The sequence below is a fragment of the Heptranchias perlo genome, chromosome 24, assembly GCF_035084215.1.
Source record: "Heptranchias perlo isolate sHepPer1 chromosome 24, sHepPer1.hap1, whole genome shotgun sequence".
Classification (NCBI taxonomy): domain Eukaryota; kingdom Metazoa; phylum Chordata; class Chondrichthyes; order Hexanchiformes; family Hexanchidae; genus Heptranchias; species Heptranchias perlo.
Window position 1 is genome coordinate 34,301,999 of NC_090348.1, and position 22,805 is coordinate 34,324,803.

At 41.5% G+C, this 22,805-nt stretch overlaps 1 protein-coding gene across 2 annotated transcripts in view; it reads left to right on the forward strand.

The window, feature by feature from the left end:
* Positions 1-22,805, forward strand: part of LOC137341681 (protein FAM107B-like) — a 104,368-nt gene that overhangs the window by 18,899 nt on the left and 62,664 nt on the right. Inside the window, exon 1 of one of the 2 annotated variants that reach the window (XM_068005045.1) lies at positions 478-669. The exons of the other annotated variant lie outside the window; for it this stretch is intronic. The gene's annotated coding sequence lies outside the window, so the exon portion shown is untranslated. Of the gene's footprint in view, positions 1-477; positions 670-22,805 lie in introns of those variants that run through there. 2 annotated transcript variants of the gene reach the window in all.

Here is a 22,805-nt window from a genome sequence, read left to right on the forward strand (position 1 = left end):
AGAAACAAACATATTACAGATGCTTTATATCATAAAGAGCTTCGTAGAGAAAAGAGGGGAGTCGCTGACTGCATAAGGAGTCTCTTAGCAGTAACCCTGAGATAGCATTGTTCACCGTTAAGACAGTCTGCTTCTCAATGCAAGGAAATCATATTGTCACCTCTGCAGATCAGAAAATTCCCTCTTAAGAAAAACAAATGGGCTTGCACATAAACAAACATACTTTTAAAAAACAGTACATGGCTCAGCCACAGACAGTTCCTTCTCTATCTATGTGCAGTGCTTGGAATAATTTTTAGCCCCCTGCCTTTCCTTTCACCTCAGGGAGGAGGGGGCTGCACAAATAATCTCTTTGACTTCCTCTTGCATCTGAATTAAATTTGAAGAGGGAGAAAAAAGCTAGAGGGAGGAGTTAGTCCCGAGGGCGGTCCAACTGAGAGAAATACTGTCACGTGACCCGGCCTGCTGTAGTAATCAACGTTTTCAAAGGTTTTCCCTGGTCTTTGAGCAGCACCAGAGCAGTGAATTGTAGGCACGCCTTAATCTTCACTAGCACAGTCTTCATGACAAAAGCAAGGAGGGAGATAGCTGCCTGCTAGACTTCCCTAAGGGGGAGAGAGAGAGAGAACTGTCTGCTACGTCCACTCCAGGGACTCATTTCTTCATAAGGTATGGCAGTTAGTTTTAAACAAAGACCTACAGTACAGTGTGAATGAGTCCTACAGTGTGTAGAAAGCATTTTTTTTTTTTAAAAAAGCTGCTGGGGCTGGCTGTAGTGGTTTGCAACCTTCCATTTGGTACTGGTGTGAAGCCTTTTTAAACACACAGATAGTAATGTAAATTGAAACATAATGAACCACTTATGTGGAAAACGACTAACCCAGCTCGGTGTCTGGCTTGTGTGTGGCTGCCTCACGACAAGAGCATATGGCAGCCTCATGTTGCAATGTGACAGGTTCAGACAAGTAGGTTTGGATAATTGTTACTGATTCCCTTTTTACCTTTGTAATATTCTTACCTCTTGAAACATGCTATGTTTAAAGCAATGTAATTTATACAGTCTCTTACACAATGCAAGATGTCTAATGTAGTTCAGGAAAAATGAGAACTTAAAACTGATGGTCTGTTAGCATGGTTTTTTTTACTGTATTCAGCATTTGGTAATGTGATTTTCCAGTTTAATCAGAGGAATGTGTTTCTTTAAATCAGATTCAAAATGTGTATTTTTGTATCTCCTGTGACCCAGAACAGATCGTGGAAAGTCACTGAAAGCTTTTTTTTTAATATTAGGCGAGTGCTGTCAACCACAGGCACGAGGTAGTCCCACAGATTATGACACTCCGTGTTATAAAGCGGGGGAACTCTAGAGGCTGACAGCATCAGAGACCCACGTAAATGTAAAGCTGCAACGTCAGATTCCCGTTATTTTTGCTGTGGGAATTGTGTGTCTCCGGATCTTGTTGAGGTTTTATTGGGAGTGTTGGCAGTAAGTAAACAGGGGGAGAGCTGTGCACGGAGTCTGCAGGTTTAAGCACCACTTTCGTACAACCCATCTAAGAAACGTAAAAGTGCCTTAAGATGTGGACAGTGCAAATCCACAGCATACTCAAACAATGGGATTTTCCAAAATGTTATTTTGATTGAAATTTTCCAAAACATATGTATGTATCAGTTTATTGTCAGACTAGCAGATAAACTGGTTTTACCTGTAGTAGTTTAGAGGAAAGATGACTGGGGCTCTCAGATGCACAAGTAAACGGTGTTCTCCGATGGCTCAGTGGATAAATGTACCACATGGTGCAGTACTGGGCCATACAAACCAAGGTTCCTGTGTCAGCCCCTGTCATACGATGCTTCGATGTGGAGATGCCGGTGATGGACTGGGGTTGACAATTGTAAACAATTTTACAACACCAAGTTATAGTCCAACAATTTTTTATTTTAAATTCACAAGCTTTCGGAGGCTTCCCCCTTCGTCAGGTGAACGATGTGAAATGAAATCCTCGAAATGAAATCGCATTTATAATTCACAGAACAATGCTTGGTGAGTACAGACAGTTTTTTCAACTGCCCGTTGCCAAGGCAATCAGTGTGCAGACAGACAGGTGTTACCTGCCAGGTCTCACAGAATATACAAATCACCAAAAAAAAACAACAAACAAAAAAAAACAGAGATAGAGAGGTAGAAACATAGAAAAGACAGCAACTGACCCGTTATATTAAAAACAGATAACATTTGTTCGCTGGTGGGGTAACGTGTAGCGTGACATGAACCCAAGATCCCGGTTGAGGCCGTCCTCATGGGTGCGGAACTTGGCTATCAATTTCTGCTCGACGATTTTGCGTTGTCGTGTGTCTCGAAGGCCGCCTTGGAGAACGCTTACCCGAAGGTCGGTGGATGAATGTCCATGACTGCTGAAGTGTTCCCCGACTGGGAGGGAACCCTCCTGTTTGGCGATTGTTGCGCGGTGTCCGTTCATCCGTTGTCGCAGCGTCTGCATGGTCTCGCCAATGTACCATGCTCTGGGGCATCCTTTCCTGCAACGTATGAGGTAGACAACGTTGGCCGAGTCATGTGTCTCGAAGGCCAAGGCGGCCTTCGAGACACACGACAACGCAAAATCGTCGAGCAGAAATTGATAGCCAAGTTCCGCACCCATGAGGACGGCCTCAACTGGGATCTTGGGTTCATGTCACGCTACACGTTACCCCACCAGCGAACAAATGTTATCTGTTTTTAATATAACGGGTCAGTTGCTGTCTTTTCTATGTTTCTACCTCTCTATCTCTGTTTTTTTTTGTTTGTTTTTTTTTTGGTGATTTGTATATTCTGTGAGACCTGGCAGGTAACACCTGTCTGTCTGCACACTGATTGCCTTGGCAACGGGCAGTTGAAAAAACTGTCTGTACTCACCAAGCATTGTTCTGTGAATTATAAATGCGATTTCATTTCGAGGATTTCATTTCACATCGTTCACCTGACGAAGGGGGAAGCCTCCGAAAGCTTGTGAATTTAAAATAAAATTGCTGGACTATAACTTGGTGTTGTAAAATTGTTTACAATACGATGCTTCAACTGATCTCAGTGTCATTGGCCCCTTTGACAGGTTATTTTAGGATCCTCCAGGACGCTACTGAGTCATACAGATCAGGAAGCTCCCAGGTGCAATCTGTGTTCAGTTATACCACTTCCACCTTCATAATAACAATTGTAAACAATTTTACAACACCAAGTTATAGTCCAACGATTTTATTTTTAATCCCACAAGCTTTCGGGGGCTTTCCCCTTCCTCAGGCAGTGTGGAAAAGACACACTGCCTGAGGAAGGGGAAAGCCCCCGAAAGCTTGTGGGATTAAAAATAAAATCGTTGGACTATAACTTGGTGTTGTAAAATTGTTTACAATTGTTAACCCCAGTCCATCACCGGCATCTCCACTTCATAATAACAGACATCTCTGTCTCTAACTCACCCCCCACCATCACTGCAATCCTCATTTATGTCTTTGTCACCTCCAGTCTCAGTTTTCAACACCACCTTTGCTGGCCTTCCAAGCTACACCCTATAAACTTTCCAACTTATCTGAAACTTTGGTGCACCAGCCAATCCCGCACAAAGACCTGCTCGCCTGTCTTCCTTTTTTTTGCCAACTTCCATTGGCTCCCCACCCCTGGAAGTACCACTTCATTCCTGCCCAGTGGAGGGCTTGAAAATCGGCCCCTTGCATAAAGTATCAACCAGCTGCTCGCACCTCTGTAACTCTACCCCTGCCTTAAGGCAGGGAGGGGGGAAATAGGAAAATATAATGATACATACACAATCTTGTTTATATTTAATGTAGGTCAAAAGTTGTTTGTAAGCAGATTTACATATAATAGGACAGTTATGCCAGTTTTTTTTATCGTAGGAGCAAACTGAGATCTGGGATGTGTGCTGAATTTGCTTGTATATAAGGACACTATGTATGAGAAAAGTATTGTTAGTAAATATATTCATATCTAGAGTCTCTGTCATAGCCTGCAACGAGATGTGATCAATGTCTTCTCAAGTGAGCCTGACTGATTATGGTCAGATTCATGAGCGATGATGCTGTTTCTTACCAAGCTCAAGTGGGCTACCCAGCGGTGAAAATAGTTTTGATTTTGATGCTCTCCATATGTCACATTTTCTTAGTGCTGTCATGTGATGGATTTCTCAATTTTTTTTTTCCATTTATAAAATTGCACAAGTGAAGAGTGAAATGCATGTGTTGCTGTTGTCCTCTATTTTTCGCCTGGGTATTCATTCTTCATGTGTGAGCCAAGAGAGCGAGTGCTCTCTGGATATGTAACCTTGGGTGTCATCACAACCAAACAGTACCTTGTCCTCACTGAATCCTCACACATAATCATTTTCTGGATGGAATCACTGGATATAAATCAGGAGCTGAAAGGCTGGCTGATTTTTATTTACTCCTGCTCGAGTCCTCTACAGCTGCCCTGGCAGAGATCAGCAAACTCCATAAAACCAGGAATCAAAATTGGGATCTTTATGGACCCTATAAACCCAGCATTCCAGACAGTGTCTTTACTCACTGAGCCATTAAGCGAGCTGAATTATGATTTTTATTTCTGCAAGTCCACAACTGGATAATTCAGCTCTGATCTCGCCACTTGTGAGTCATCAAGTCTTACTCATATAGACACAAGGTGGCCACGAAATGCCTTATTTTATACTGTTTCTTCAAAAATGTTCTATGACGTGGCAAGTGTGGAGATGTTAAAAATGTTCAACAGTTTTGTTTGTGTGTGTGTGTGTGTGTGTGTGTGTGTGTGTGATTTATGCTGTAATTTGCCAAACTGTCAAGCCTAGTAATACTACTCCACTGGCCAATATGAAACAATAAATCACAGTAACAGCAGATAGGATATGAGAAGGTGGATGATGCAGATGATTAAGGGGGAGCAATAATTGATCTGAACAATTGAATCGTTGGATACTGGTTACAATTCCACTGGTGTACCAGTGGAAAAGCACACAGCTATTGTACGAGCTGCTGAGAAAAATCTACAGACTTGAAAGGCATAAAGGATGTCTATCAAATTGTTACAGATTGTAAAGGTCACGGCTGTATTAGTGCTGTGGTGAGGAATGTTAAAGTAGAGCATTGACAGTGTGATCTGAAAGATTTATGTTGGGGCTGTAGATTCAATTAAGAAATAGCAAAGATAAAAATGGTTACTCGTATCTGTGACCAGTTCTGCTAAATGTTTCATCACATTTCTTTTTATGAAATGTGTGTCTCTTGTAGTTTATCTCTATTAGTTGTTGTAACAGTACTAACAGTACTTTACTGTTACAACAATATTTCCAATTGTCTGTGAGCCCTACTGCAGAAGGTGAAGCATCATAGTTTCAAATTGTAAGTCTCGGGAGTTCCAAATTAATTGTGCATTCGGTGTCTACAAAGTGTTTTAATTGTTAGGTGGGAGGCTGAAGTAGAAAATCCAAGACAGCCCGAAACTTTGTTAAGCAACTGTTATCACGGTGCTATTTCCAGAACATTGCGCTGGCATAAGAGGCATGCCAGACCATGAGTAAAAAATGATGCCATAGCCACACATTTGATTTGGGTACCCCTTATCTTCTGAACGGAATTATTAGATCCATGTTAATTCTTCCTTAACCCTTTAAGCCCATTTCTTCAGCCAAATATTATTTAGATTCAGAGCGTAAGGGTTAACAGTCTCTTTATACGAATAGGTTAATGCTGTTTTACAATATTATGTTAATCCATAAAGGTTGCAACGAATTGCGAGGAACTCACAACTAGGTTTGCAGAAATATTAGGATAATGCTTTAATCCAGATATCCAAAGAGAGAATATTACAGATGTCTGCTGTATTTTGCGATGTCCATAGCGTGCAAACAGCTTTGCCAATCAGGTGCATTACAGATGTGTTCCAGCCCACTTAATCATTCTGCAAGCGCATCATATTAGCATAGCACAGAATGCAATGGTGTTATAAAGCTATTTGATGACCATGATCTTTTTACAAGACCAGCTGATCTCACGTGGCATTGCTCACAAGTAATCTGTGGTCTGAAGCACGATTGTAATGTTTAGTTTCTAACTTGATCTGATCCATGAAAGGTGATCTCATTGAACCATATAAAATTCTGAGAGGGCTTGACAGGGTTGATGCTGAGAAGCTGTTCCCCTGGCTGGAGAGTCTAGAACTAGGGGTCATAGCCTCAATGTAAGGGGCCAGCCATTTAGGACTGAGATGAGGAAAAATGTCTTCACTCAGAGGGTTGTGAATCTTTGGATTTCTCTACCCCAGAGGGCTGTGGATGCTCAGACGTTGAATATATTCAAGATTGAGATCGATAGATTTTTGGACATTAAGGGAATCAAGGGATATAGCGATAGGGCAGGAAGGTGGAGTTGAGGTAGAAGATCAGCCATGATCTTATTGAATGGTGGAGTAGGCTCGAGGGGCCATATGATCTACTCCTGCTCCTATTTCTTATGTTCTTCAATGTTTAGGTATTAGTTGCGGAGAAGTGGTTTAATTAGATTCTGAGGTCAATCGGACACTAATTATTGTTAAAAATTTCTGTAGGTTAGCAGCTGCTTGACTGCTCTACTTGTTATCTCAACAATCTCTCTCGGTTGGAAAAACCACTGGAAATAAGGCCTGTTTTTTTCTCTTTCCGTATCTTTTAAAATATTGTTCAGTTTTGATTTGTTGGTCTTTTATTTGGAGTGTGATGTCTGGAGTCATGGACACTCTTAAAACTTTCATATAAGTAGAAAGATGTTGACTTGCCAAACAAAAAATGTTTAAAACTTTTTTTCAATTGAGAAACCCAGGTGAAGTGGCAAGGCCCATCGTGCAAATCACCAAGAGTACAAGAAAGACAAGATATATCAAGAAGTAGTGGTTAGCTTGGGTTTTAAATCACTTTTTAAATAAGTGAAATTAAATTGCAGTATTCAGTGTGAAGATATATAAACATAATTAGGGAAAGGTTTTTTGCAAAAATGTTTTTGCTTTATTGTAATCTAATACAATTTTGCCTCAATATATTGATATAGTGGAATAATAAACTTGGGTCTGATCGATTTTCTCTTACATTTGCAATTAAATCTAGTGGAAGTCTTGTAATGGGCATGGGAATACATTTAATAAGAACAACTTTTTTTTTATTCGTTCACGGGATGTGGGCGTCGCTGGCGAGGCCAGCATTTATTGCCCATCCCTAATTGCCCTCGAGAAGGTGGTGGTGAGCCGCCTTCTTGAACCGCTGCAGTCCGTGTGGTGACGGTTCTCCCACAGTGCTGTTAGGAAGGGAGTTCCAGGATTTTGACCCAGCGACAATGAAGGAACGGTGATATATTTCCAAGTCGGGATGGTGTGTGACTTGGAGGGGAACGTGCAGGTGGTGTTGTTCCCATGCGCCTGCTGCTCTTGTCCTTCTAGGTGGTAGAGGTCGCGGGTTTGGGAGGTGCTGTCGAAGAAGCCTTGGCGAGTTGCTGCAGTGCATCCTGTGGATGGTGCACACTGCAGCCACAGTGCGCCGGTGGTGAAGGGAGTGAATGTTTAGGGTGGTGGATGGGGTGCCAATCAAGCGGGCTGCTTTATCTTGGATGGTGTCGAGCTTCTTGAGTGTTGTTGGAGCTGCACTCATCCAGGCAAGTGGAGAGTATTCCATCACACTCCTGACTTGTGCCTTGTAGATGGTGGAAAGGCTTTGGGGAGTCAGGAGGTGAGTCACTCGCCGCAGAATACCCAGCCTCTGACCTGCTCTCGTAGCCACAGTATTTATATGGCTGGTCCAGTTAAGTTTCTGGTCAATGGTGACCCCCAGGATGTTGATGGTGGGGGATTCGGCGATGGTAATGCCGTTGAATGTCAAGGGGAGGTGGTTAGACTCTCTCTTGTTGGAGATGGTCATTGCCTGGCACTTATCTGGTGCGAATGTTACTTGCCACTTATGAGCCCAAGCCTGGATGTTGTCCAGGTCTTGCTGCATGCGGGCTCGGACTGCTTCATTATCTGAGGCACTTGTATAGTGCCATTAATTAAAAAAATCATCCCGAGACACTTCACAATACAGCTAGATAGGGGAACAGATGCCAAGCAATGTGGGGAGAAGAGAGATTTAGGGAGGGAGCCTCGGAGAGTAGGGCTGAAGGTATGGGAGGGGATATAAGGCTGGAGCAGATTGTAGACATAGGTGGAGGGATTTGAAGGCTTTAAATAGAGACGTTATTTACTGAGGCACCAATTTGTTCCCCATACTTTACACTGTGCTTCCTTATTCGGAATTATGTTGGAGATAAAACCGTTTCCTCAACACATGTTTCTATTATTTTTACTCAACTTTTACTACACAAGCTTGCGATGCTGGTCTCACATCTAGGAAGGAACCATTGTGCTTATTCTATATAGGGCCTAGAAATTCCATTAGGCCATATTTAATGCAACGAACGGACGCAGGGAACGATCCCTGAAGGTAGAGGCCCGAGGACCGCAAGAAATTCGTTCCTCGGGCCTTTTCTAAAAATTCAGGGCGAGCTGCCGGCACCTGTCACACCTCCATGGACAGCTCTCCCAATGGAAGCATGCAATTTCAGGCCATCTGCCTCACCACCAGCAAATCACCACCAAGAATACAAGAAAGACAAGATATATCAAGAAGTATTGGTTAGCTTTGGTTTTAAATCACTTTAAATAAGTGAAATTAAATTACAGTATTCAGTGTGGAGATGGTGATTTACACTATGGGCACTCCTGCTCCGTAGAAAATTAAAAAATAAATTATTCACATCTTTTTGGCGGTGACTGCTGGGTAGGCCGTGTCCACGAGTCGAAAACCTGAGTGGAGCAGGCCTTAGGACTACACCACTCAGGGCAGCTCAATTTCTGGTATGGGGAACTTTAAACAGGGGTCGGGCCCCTCATTAGAATATGAAAAATGGCCTGATCCAATTTCAGATGTTTTTCAGGCATCCTTGGGGCGCAGGATGTTGTCCCCCAAAATTGGTCGTTTTTGGTCCTGTTTTACACCTGCAAAACGGGCCCAACTAAGACCAATTTCTGCCTCAATATATCTGTTAAGCTTTTAAATATTCATTTTAATTCAGTTATTGGTGTGGTCTACAATGATGATTTATTGTAACCCAAACAACTGTTGATAACATTAACTCATCTTTTCCTAAGTGTTGCAATATAATTGTATAATGGTGGAGAGGAGTTCATGGTTCTTAACCTATACTTTAATATCTATTAAGACTTTTTTTCTGTATTTATAGAATTCAGTTATGAAGTATCAAAAAATTTCATCAGCTGAGAGATTAATGTGAAGCTAAGTTCCTACAATGTTCTGAAGTTTTTCTACGTTTTTAATAACAGGAAGTGCTTGCATTTATTTACATCGTAGTAATGTCCCAAAGTGCTTCACATTCAACAAATTACTTTGAAATGCAGTTACTTTTGATATAGAGGCACATTTGGCAGGCATTTTGCACACGGAAAGATTGCACAAACTGCTTTGCTAATGGTTGAGCGTAGAACGCAAGACAGGATTTTAACCTAATACCCTCGATGGGAAACTGATGGGATCAGATCGGCCATTGAAGTCAGTGGAAAGTAAAATTGGGCGGAGGCGTTAGGTTTAAAATTACCTGCGTTATGTTTGAGAGTCAACAGTCACAGTTAAAGGACTTCTTTTAAACAGCATAAAATGTTGAAAGTTAATTTTAAATGTACACAGAAGTCATTAACATTGTTAACTGTTCTTTTGAAAAGTTTAACTCTTTTTCTCAGCAAAATGCATTGGCAATAATTAAGTTTCTTACTGAAAGTGTCCCATTGCTCAGTCTGGGCCGGTAGGTAGAACCCATCATATTAGCTTTCCCTGAAAGTTCAGCACACACATCTACGCCCGACCTTTGAGGGGTGCCAGTGCTAGCAGCTCCCGACTTGTTGCTCTTACACAGCCAGTGGCAACTTCCTCAATTCCCAAAGTCCAGTCACTGGGCAGCCTCAGTTTTTTTTTAAAAACGGCGTCATCTTGGCAGCAGGACTTGGTGAATGCATTTATTTTACATTGGTGTTGCCATCGGTTACGGGAGACCCATGCATTGGGCGCTGTCAGTGCGAGCGTCCCTCTAAACTCAGCATAAAAGCTAGTTGAAAGTTTCTTTTTTAAGCCCTGCGTTAGAGGTGCTTCTGTCTCTCTGGGCACGTGAAACCTGTGATCTGTTTGAGTTTGCAATGTTTACTTGTGAAAAGGCTCTTAAATATTTTCTTTGTGTTCACTTAGAAGCTTTGCATAAATAACCAAATTGGATTTCTTGGAGGGTTGTACAGCTGGATGAAGTTGTAGAGATAGGGAATAGCGAGGCCATGGAAGGATTTGAATGGCCCAGTGGGTAAATGCACTGTCCACGGTAGTTGTGGCCTGGACAATATTAAGGGCAGTACATTTGATGGCTAAGGAGGAGAAAAATCACTCCAAGTGCCTGCTCCTCATGGCTACCCAACAAGAACAACAACATCTTGTATCTATATAGTGCCTTTGACATAGTAAAATGTCCCAAGGCGCTTCACAGGAGTGTAATCGGACAAATGTTGACATCAAGCCAAAGAAGGAGACATTAGAACAGATGACCAAAAGCTTAGTCAAAGAGTTAGCCATGTCACTTCTTGTTGAGCTAATCAAGACTATGTTTGCTGTGGGATGATATGCTTCGATCTCAGATGGTGTCCTACTTGAGATCCCTGGCTGGCTGAGTGCTGATAAGTTTCATCCCATGCAGCTATAGCCCATAGGTGCAACTAATGGGAGGGGGGAATGAGTGGTGTGTGTCCCTCAAATTATTTAGGCATGGGTTATGTCCCACTCTTGCCTCTGCTCCAAATCATTGAATAGCCTCTGATGTCTCCCAAGTCTTTATATATGGTTATGCCTCCTGATTGGAGAAATTACAGATATGATCTAAACTGTCTAAACAAATATTAGATTTTCCAACACACGCCTTCAGATTACGGTATTATTACTTCAATATAAAAATTTCTATCTAGCAGGTGATGTGAGATCTAAACAATGTCACTCTACTTATACCCAGCTTGCTGTATTCAAATTTTGAGGTTATCCAAAGTTTGAAGTGCCTTTACACATGCTTAGACACCACCACCTTTTGTGCAATGGTGACCAGTGCTTCAGATGAAACTGGAGTGTTTCAGTTTATGGTTTGCTTCTTCTGGTAATGCTTCAATCTCTTACTGTCACCTAGGTAGGGGAGAAGGGAAGTAAGTCTCCCATTGGTTATCAGGTTGACCAGTCATCATTCACGTTGCGTTAACTCGAGCCGTTATATTTGAAATAACACAACATAAAAGGTCATTCAGACCCTTGACAAGATGTGAAATAAATACACCCCATTGCTATACTACTAACTTGGCACCAGTTTACATCAAAGCCAGAGTGAATTTAGTACCAAGTTTCTGGTATAAAAACAGCTATTGACACAGATTTTGTTTTCATGAGGAATCCATTCTTCAAGCCTCCCTGGCTGTGGCAAGCTGTGTCGTGAGCTGTTTGAGGTGGGGAGGTGGGGGGGGGGGGGGGGGGGAATAGCAGAGAGCAAAACGGAAAAGGCTGAGAATAAAGAAACCAGTTTACACTGGGATGTCCCTAAAATCGGGAAAAGTTAATTCACAGACCAAATGGAAAACCCACAGCCGTAACTGGTGATTTAAGAAAAATCCACATTCACTCTTGAGCATTTATAGAATATGGAGAGGTGTGATCTAATACTCACATGAGTGAATTTGGGAAGTACACAAACCCAAGGGTAACATTTTACTCTGCCGTGAGTTAGGTGATTTCTATTTCCTTTTCTTTACCTCATTACTAATGACGTGTGCAGGAACTTCAAATTTAGGAATGTTCTCGTCACAAATTTCTGGCTTGAAAATGCAGGCAAACTCTGAAGAATTAGTTAGTGTTTAACGTGGCAGCAAACGTTCTATTCTGCTGTAATTTTCACAGTTTAGCAATTTCTCTTTTTCAACGATTTAGTTTTTTTTCCAGGTTCTCTCATCCACTCCCCCATGTCAGGCCATAGTTCCACCAGTTCCAGTTGCCCTCTAATACCTCTCTAAATGACCACTTTTCATGTGTGTGCCTAGACTGAGTTTCAGCAAGCCCATCCAGGGCATCATACACCAGTCTAGACCCTGTTTTTGCCTGACATCCACATGGCAATCTGGGTCTATGAGTCTATCGCCAGGATAAGGGTGCCTGATTCAGTAGTGTCAATGTTAGGAGCTGAATTACAGATGCTGGTCTCCCAGGATCCAAATTACAATAACACCCATTTAAAAACACCTTTTGACGAGTGTGACACGTTATTAAGCCCTCTAAATGTAGAAGTGCAAACTTATAGGCTTTAATTTTTTTTTTTAAAGTATAAAACAAGGGTGTGGCACTGGATTTCATGTATGCAGCAATCACCCACACACAAAACAACAAAAAGTTCCATTTGGCAAATAAATGGATTACTACTGTTCTAAAATGACCTCCATTGCTGTTTCCTGCTCTTTCAGCTGATCTGTCAATAATTTCTAATGTCATATTGTAGGTTATTTCTTGTCTGGGAAAATGTGCGGGGTCCCTACATGCAGATCTAGGGACAAATGAAAAAGAAAGGACATTTGTGACTTCTAGTCCTGTTACAGTCTTTATTCTTCGTTATTATACACTGGATCGTCTAAAGGAAAAGCTGGAATCTGCTGAGTGACTCAAATGACAATATTCACAAATCACTGAGCACACACAATAAGCTCTGTAATGCAAAATTCCTGATAGCACAGTGTGACTAGATGAATGTCCATTAACAGCCTGGTGAAAGCCTCTTTTGTAATGGTAAGCTGTGATTTTTATTCAAGCTCAACAAAATAAAAGTCATTTCTATACACTGCAAAGACTGGATCTCTCAGCATAGCTTTAACAATTTATTATTAGCTGGGGTTTTCCTCTAAGTGATATTCAGGTACTTTTGGCAGTGATGCTAGGAGTTCCCACCCCTTCTCCCAATGGTTGCAAGGAGAAAAACAGGTGCTCATAGCATTTGCTCATTGCTTCAATTTACATCTGTTTAACATGCAATCCCCTGGATGGGGAGGAGGAATTGTCCTACTAAAACGACTTGTATGCTATTTCACCAGATTTGAAAGCAGAAGTGCACAGTTATTTAATTTTTTTTTCCCCGGTGTCCATGTTTCCTGCAACTCCATGTTTGAATCCCTCCAGTCAGGTTTCCACCCCTGCCATAGTATTAAAACGGCCCTTATTAAAATCACAAGTGACACCCTCTGTGACTGTGATCGTGGTGCTCTATCCCTCCTCATCTTTCTTAACCCGTCTGCAGCCTTTGACACGGTTGACCACACCATCCTCCTCCAACGTCTCTCCTCCATTGTCCAGCTGGGTGGGACTGTGATCCCCTGGTTCCATTCTTATCTGTCAAATCGTAGCCAGTGAATCACCTGCAATGGCTTCTCTTCCCGTTTCCACACCGTTACCTCTGGAGTCCCCCACGGATTATCGTAGGCCCCTCCTATTTCTCATCTATATGCTGCCCCTTGGTGACATCATCCGAAAACACGTCAGGTTCCACATGTACGCTGATGACACCCAGCTCTACCTCACCACCACCTCCCTTGACCCCTCAACTGTCTGATTTGTCACACTGTTTGTCTGACGTCCATTACCGGATGAGCAAAAATTTCCTCCAACTAAATATTGGGAAGACTGAAATGATTGTCTTCAGTCCCCACCACAAACTCCATTCCCTAGCCACCAACTCCATCCCTCTCCCTGGCCACTGTCTGAGGCTGAACCAGACGGTCAACCTTGGTCAAATAGGATGTTCTGAGATGAGCTTCCAACCACATATCCGTTCCATCACCAAGACCACCTACTTTCACCTCTGTAACATCGCCTGTCTCCGTCCATGTCTCAGCTCATCTGCTGCTGAGACCCTCATCCTTGTCTCTCTTACCTCTAGATTTGACTATTCCAATGCTCTCGTGGCTGGCATCCAATCTTCCACCCTCCATAAACTTGAGCTCATCCAAAACTCCGCTGCCCGTACCCTAAATTGCACCAAGCGCCGTTCACCCATCACCCCTGTACTCGCTGAACTACATTGGTTCCCGGTCCGGGAGCGCCCCGATTTTAAAATTCTCATCCTTGTTTTCAAATCCCTCCGTGGCCTCACCCCTCCCTATCTCTGTAACCTCCTCCAGCCCTACAACCCTCCGAGATCTCTGCACTCCTCCGATTCTTGCCTCTTGTGCATCCCCAATTTTAATTGCTCCACCGTTGGCAGCCATGCCTTCAGCTGCCTAGGCCCTAAGCTCTGGATTTCCCTCCCTGAACCTCTCCACTTCTCCCCTCCTTTTAAGACGCTCCTCAAAACCTACCTCTTTGACTGTCACCTATCCTAATATCTCCCATGTGGCTCGGTGTTAAATTTTGTTTGACAACATTCCTGTGAAGCGCCTTTGGATGTTTTACTATGTAAAAGGCGCTATATAATTGCGTGTTGTTGTTGTAAGGCCTTGCCATTTCAACTTTTAAGTGGATTAACCAGTTTCAGAGCAGGTTGATCTGCACTGTTCCTGGAACTTAGCCTGCTTGAAACCTCCCCCCAAACCAGGAAGAAGCCCTTTTATACATTGCAGAAATGACTTGTGATTGCAAGTATGTTCACTTTCTGGCCACTAACATTCATCAATGGGAAGAATGGAGAGATAGAGACTACCATAGTGGATTATCATTTCTCTTGTGCTAAAACCAATTGTCTACTACATTATTACAACAAACCAGGTGGACTGCTACCTTGGTTTAAGCTTCTATTTTCCCTCAATGTAAAGAAATAAAAACTTTTACACCAGCACACGTTTAGTTTGGAAGGTGGGAAACTGACACCTGTGTACTAGCTCCCCACCTTTACACTGCTAAATCCTGTTCTCTTATTTCTGGAGCTCAATCATGTAACCATTTTATCACAGGTCAGTGACTCAACCCCAGGATAAGAGAGCAGAATTCAGCAGTGTAAACATGGGGATCTGTCACGCAGACACTAAACAGTGGCTCAAATGCTAATTGCAATCTGGTACCTCACTGAAGTACCTCTTCGTATGAGTCCAGTCAATGAATGTAAGCGAGCTATTTCACTGTCTCAGAATCACAGCTGAACCTAATCAAATCCTCGTCTGAAATTCGTACATGAGCACTTCTGACCGGGGTTGTTGGATCGCCATCAGGAGCAGCGACCCTGGCAGATTTTTTCTTTCTCTGGCCCAGGGGACACTGAGAGCAGTTGTGACGCCCCTACCACCACTTTAGCTGAGATCAACTAACACAGTACATTTATCTACAGAGCCACATGGTAGGGCTGATATTAGCAACTTCACATAAATGTTGGCAAATGTAGACAGCAAATATTTAGAAAAATCTGGATGGTTACAACAATATTTGAATTTACAGTGATTGTTGGACATTGAAAGGGCTGGAAGAGCACAACACATGTAGAGAGATTGAAAGCCATTGATGCTGTGGCTCCAGAGCATTTACCAATCTGCCACCAGTTGATGCCATCTGTGGTTTAATGTGTATTTGCTTTACCCATTCTAAGTTAATTACCATTGCAAGCTAGTCATCTTGTAGATTTAATTCTTAGGCAGTATTACCATTTTGTGTGGGGGGGGGCGGTGGTTGGGGTTGTAACGGTTTGAGGAGATCTGGGATTTTTTTATTTCATTTGTTCAGTTATGTATTTACTGATATATGTAGTTATATGTCTACACTGTCTTATAGCAGACACTATACATACTGCATTGTACATAATGTAGAGTGATGAAGATTGAGCTTTACATCATGGCCATGAAGACTAATTGCAGTGAGTTGCATTAGCATTTAGGTGTGCTGTTGTGACTGCCTATTGTGTCAATGTTGTCTGCTTTTTGCAGCCATGCTATCATAGCTTCAAGGGGCTCTACAATCTTTGTCCCCTTTGTGTAGTGTATAGACTATATGGAGAGTTGTTGGCTTGGCAGTCAGTTATTGGCAGTAGGCCAAGAATGGGGACCAGATTTTGGAGAATGTGTCCTGTTTTAGACTCATGTGAGTACATAATTTAAAAAAAAACTGGGCTATTTTTCACACTGGCTGAACCTGCATTGTTCAGTTTGAGAGGGGGAAGGTTTATTTGCTTCCATCTCATTTGGATACATTGCAACTTGGGGAATAAAAAATATATTTTGGCATTTATTACTAATATATTTTTGAGGTGAATTAACATGAGGTGGAATGTATTCCCTCATAATATAATGCTTAGATTTGTATACCACTTTGAAACATCTCTAAATGCTTAACACTCTGAATTACTTTTGGATTATAGTGACAGTTGAAAAGTAGCAGCCATTCTGCAGCAGCAACATCCCCCAAACAGCAATGGGCATCTGGTTAATCTGTATTTTTAGGGTGACATTAGTCAAGATAGGACCTCTGGCCAAATTTCACTGTTGCATTGGTCTGTGTTTCCCATATTTCCATCCTAGATATTCCTCCTCCTCTCTGTGTCAGCTCTGCGTTGAAATAAAGACTTATTGCACATTGTCCTCATCTAACACATACTGTCAACAGCCCCAAAACTGTGTAACACCTTATCTTCCTCAGTCTTCACTTCCTACTACGATCTCCAAGCTTTTAAAATCCAAGCCTGACCTCATTGAACTGCTACTTTCTAATTTTTCTTGTCTTCTCTTACACTGTCCGACCTTGGTGGTGTCATGTACTATGGACCTTGGCCCCTCAGTTCTGGCTTTTAAAAGTTTTATCCACAAACAAATCGCTGCAGATTCTCTTATGCCTCTATTGTGGAAGGGATGCTGGGAGTTGTAGTTTTCTTTCCGTATTCACAACCAGGAATGGTTAAATCTATAATAGTATTTCATATTATTGATACTCTTTTTATTGGTATTTCTGGTGTCTAATTTCACGTTGATTTTTCTACACTCAGTTTAGAAGAGAGGGAACAGGGTTAATCACAAGGAACAAAGTAACATAAAGACTGAAATTGCACAAACATTGGAAAGTTTTGCATTCCGATGCTTTACAAAGGCCAAAGCCCTCAACATTCTTCCTTTCAAGTACAGTTTGTAGATATGGACTTTGTTATTGGAGGAGGGCTACTGGTAACCAAGGGGAAATATCTGTAGCCTTTCCTGTAAAAGTAGGTTTTACTGAGTTGAGATGGGGTACATTCTTGGCAAATTTTAAGCTTCTTTTACTTGATGAGTACCCCAAAATTAATGTAAAATGAGGCTTTTGCAATTCCATCATGAAACAAATCTCATCAGCTCTTCCTTTTAAAAGTTAATTTTGTGAGAATTATCTTCATGTTTTTTTTTGTTTTTTACGCTGGATATTTCCTTACGTTGAGTGTCACTGGCCACTCCTGTAAGCGGAGTTCGTGGCCCAGATGAACCAGAGTTTGACTTTTCCTGCCCAATATCTAGGTAAATGTAGCAAGACCCAAGAGCCAAACAGAGTCCTTGTCACTGTACTCCAATTTACTGGAAAACATCATGTGATCTCCTTGTCTTTGGTAAGAGGAAGAATATGCACTGTAATCAGACCATGGGTCAGGCTGCAAACCACTAGACAAATTTATAACACATTAATAAGGAAAATGAAAGGCACTGAACATAAACACAGAAAATACAGACTTTGCTGTTCCCATTAGAAACAAAACAGCAAAAATGATTTCCCTGGGAAAAAAAAAACTTTCAACATAAAACGAGAACTTAAAATGTAAATCCTTTATTTCTTGCATAGCTGCTCACTACCACAGAGTTCTCTGACTGAGCTCAGATCCCTTGATGTCTTCAGACTGACTAGTGAGCCGAGTAAAGGCAGTGAAATATAAAACTACCACCTGTAACTCCCAGCTATAGAGCTGTCCATTAAAAGGTCCACAAAGAATCATGGCCCCACCCCTCTCAAGAAAACTGACTTGAAAACACACACTTGGCTGTCATTTAAACCTACTATAATACTAAAAAAAGATTCCCAGGATGCCAATCCCACAGGATCCTTGAGCTGAATAGCTTGACCCTTTCCTGGGCAACCCATTGATCTGATCCAAGCACTTGGAACAATCTGTGATTGTAGGAAATTAAGATTTATCCAGACAGCTATCAGGGATGTTACTAGGACAGAATGCCACTCGTGGCTGTCTGCATTTCCCAGACATTAGCATGTTTAGGTACCTTTTTTGTTCCACAGGAACAGCCTAGAGATGCATTCAGCATACTAAACTGTCACGTATATTCTCTGAAGATTGATGAATCAGCTCACAGTACTTAATATTAAATGACAGTAATTTATCCAACAATAAATAATCTGCAAAGACAAAAATGTCTTTTTTTGTCACCACATAAAAAACTAATATCCATACTGCTGCTGCTTTTGTATCTCACGTTAGTGTGAACTGTGGGCACCTTTTGAATCAAAATGTGGGAAAATTATATTTTATAAGTAGAATTCTTCTAATATATAACAGTAATCCTCATCAATATCATTGTAATTAATGTGACACTGTAAAGATAATGAATTAGTGGGGCTGGATTGTAAATGGTTAAAAAAAACAGTTTAAGGTTGGAGCCCTTAAATCAAATTTTTCTTTAAGTTGGATAAAAATTAATTTTGCTAGGATGCTTGTCAAATGATATATTCTGATTTAAGGTCATGTCATACCTTATTGTATGAGATATCACAGTAGAGTACAGTTTTAAATGTGGCAAGATAGCTTTAAATACAGACTGATATGGGCAAGAATACTTGGCGGGCAAGACTGAATAACAAACAAGAATACAAACTGACGCAAATCCAAGAAACGAGTAAATAAATCATAAATGCTCACAACAAAAAGTAAACTTAGAGATGCAGGAACATTACACAATATAACTGATTACATAATCTAAAAATACACCAAACATACAATGCTCCTGTCAACCTTAATACAAATGTCCAAAACTGTAAATCTGAACCATACTAATATGAGATGCAGCCTATGGGACCGAACAAAATCAGCAAATTCATGAAACAATTCTAACAAACTGAAAAGGAATTATGAATTAAAAGAGAAAGTTGGCTTCAGTTTAGCAGATCGTGTATGTTAATCCAGCCCTGGGATCAGTACTGCTGATCCTTATGTTGGCAGTATTGATACAAGTTCTAATGAATTACTACCTCAACAGTTGCCTACTGCTGCCTCTGCACCTGTTCAATCCCTGACTGTATATAGGGGTGGTACAGTGTTGCTATTATAAATGTTAAATTGGAGGTCCCCCAATTACTTAGTTGATAAAGGTAGTGTGCAACTGAGACATGTGGACTAAAAGGTCCCAGGTTGAATTGTTTTGAGTTACTTCATCAAACTGGCAGTGGTATGTGTGTTATAATTTGATATCATATACAAACAGAAAAAAAAATCAACAAGGGTCACATTCCTGGAAAGTACGTATGAGTCACCTTTTGGGTGAGGACAGGATCAGACTTAGGTGGGCTGAGGTACCAGAGAGCTACTGTGCCCATGGAGCTCTATCTCTGTCGTCAAGCAAGAAGCCAAAGTTGGAAGGAGTCGGAAATGCATGCTAAATCTCATTGTTAAATTAATACCAACCTACGAAACTCAGAAAAGCTGATCCAGCCCCCAAAAAGCTGACAATTCAAAAAACAACATAACAGCTGAGAAACAACCCTGAATAAAGGCCTATGGCCATGGCAACTGCTCCAAAGTGATGAAAAAATAAATTTCTTGCTATGGCATTGGATTTAAGGATTTTTATTAGTGTTTTGGGATTGCATTCTACAAGTCAGTTTGGTGTTTCTCTGAAAACTGAAACCAATGGCCTCATGTATGACTTGCGTAAAGAGGTAGTTACAGCGGGAGTGTAGTGGTGTATGAATTTGTCATGACTTAAGCTGCAGATATATCCATCGATTGTATTATAGGAAACACGATCTGAAGCACACCCACGACCGTAATTATTGCAGTGCTAGATTTAGAATATTTGAAGTGGATGTGAACTTCACCTAGTGAAGCATAACTTACTTCCGGTGAGGAGGGCTTTTGGGGACGTGCTCTCCCCGGGTAACTCAGTCGACTCACTGTTACCCAGTGAGCATAAATGTTAAATTTATTGCATTCAGATGCTTAGCCTCCTTCACCCAAGCATTCTGTGCTGCTTGTCTGTGTGAACAGTGTCCTGGAATATCAAGACTGTCACCCTGCTCTGCCACACTTGGTCCAGCAGCACTTGAACAGAAATGCAATCAAATCAGGGTGCTGCAACATTGTTTTACACTTAACTTGGCTGACAAAAAAAAATCTTTCTTTTATGGTACTGTTGCAGGCCTTTAAATCCTGCAGCAGCAGCAGATTTCTCTCCCATCAAACCGTTGAAACATAACCTATGAGCAAAAGAGATGAATCGCAGTACGTCATGTACTGAGTTCAGTCAACCTTCCTGCTGCTGTGCAAAGCACGGGAAGCAAAGCTGGAAAAGACTGTCCGTCCCATGCAAGAAGTGGACACGTTGGCAGTAATGTTTTTAACATCACCTAGAAAAAACACTTCCACACGCTGCAGCATAAAAACGTGAGCGCAGAATAAAACTGATTTATGATATTCTATATTTAGAGTTGTCTCACTTCTTTGTGGCTCTTGGAGTTTGGCACGGGTTGATTGGAGGAAGGGCTGCGGCCTGCACCTTTTGAACTAAAAACCTTGAAACGACAATAACGGACTGGTGGACACAGCTGCAAATTAGGAAACAAACGTCGTTCTGCAGTTAAAGGAATAACACAACCAGACTGCTGCATGTACGACAGCTGCATTGTCCCTCAGTGAGACGACAGGAAACCTCTTTGATTCAGATGTGCCAGTATTTGCCCTAATGATCCTTTCTCTGTTTCTGATTTATGTTTCCTTCCTTGCCAAGAAGGGCCTTAACCTAGATAGTTTAAAACCCTAGACAAATTAATATCAACCCTTCCCAACACAAGCCAGCCAAAATTATCCCTCAAGAAGCAAAAAAACAGCTTTTGTATTTTTCCCACTAACACAGCTGCAAGTTTCAATGTATTCAGCTTCAAGATGATGGCAAATGACACAGACTTCAGTGATGCCTGAGCAACTCCACTCATGCTATTCAATTTACTTTTTGGGTATCTATTACCTATGAAGTTATGTTTAAACCCATGAGCTGTAAAGCTGACGTACAAAAATGATCAGGGATTATTTACTCCAAGATTTCCTCTTCCTAAATTGTAAATTACTGTCCTGGGAGGGTTTTACACACCTGGGAATGGCATAGGCTCTCGCAGCAGAATGCATTAAAAAAGGACTGTGATGTGTATGTTTTGCAGTACGAGTAGTGTTCATTCTAATCACGTTGATCTGAGCTACCTCACTCTCGACGTCAGTAAACAGGGAAACTTTATTGCTTGTGGTTAATATCAACATTCTAATGACGTTACTCGTGTCACAAGTATAATCGTGCTTAATGTAATATTAATCATGCCCACCTGGACCTCTAGACAGTGGAGTCGCTTAATGGCCAGTAAAAAGAACAGCAGCATAGACAGTGTAACTGGCGGCCAGGCCTGATGTGCTGGAGCTTCTGGCAGCAGTTCCAGGACAGAAAGTGTCATGGTTTGATTAATTTCATGGAGCGAAATGTAATCAGGAACACGTGTCTGAATGAAAAGGGAGCGTTTCCAATGAGCAGTAATGCTAAAGGCAAATTTAACACTCTTCGTATTAAAAACAGACATTTTGCATTTGAAACTTTAATTTCCTTCCTTTATTAAATAAATTTTCATGAAAGTCCTTGGTATCTTCCGACCGATTGATGACTGGTTTGAGATTCAAAGCTTTTCTGTTCAGATCTGGAACTCTTCATAACCCCGTTCTCCCGTCCAAATCGCCTCGACTCTATAACAAAGAAGCTGGAAATCTCACCGGATTAGTCTGGTAAGGTATAGAGTTAGAAGCCTTGGTTAGATTTCTTTCCTACTTGAAGCTGGGGAATAATATCAAACAAGTCAAATCTCTCTGGATCCAAATCAGCTCAAAAAGAGTTCCATATGGCCAATATCATGTCCTAAGTGACCTTTGTCACACATCTAACTACAATGATTAAGTGCATACTGCAAATTCTTAAGTGATTTGTTTGATAAACTGTAAGGCACCCTCGACCGCTTTGGCTACTTTTAAACAGGAGCTTGTTTAGGATGGAATCCAGGAGATCGGTGTCTGTGAGCTGCCTCTCTTAAAGTACTAAATGCGGCTCTGTTATCCCACCAGCAGAATCATAGTCCTAGTCTACCACCAGGATGCAGAAGCTAGATTTAGTATCGTAAACTACGAGAACTGGCACATGGGACCCCAGACTCCCGGAATCCGATCTGAACCAGCGCCTGTTTAAAAGCAATTGTAAACAATTTTACAACACCAAGTTATAGTCCAGCAATTTTATTTTAAATTCACAAGCTTTCGGAGATTTTCTCCTTCCTCAGGCAAATGTTTCAAGATCTCCTTGAAGCCTACGCATTTATACATATTGAACAATAATACATGGTGTTTACAGACTGCCCCTGCAACTGCCCGTTGCCAAGGCAATCACCGTGTTCAGACAGAGAGGTGTTACCTGCAGAACCTCCGAATACACA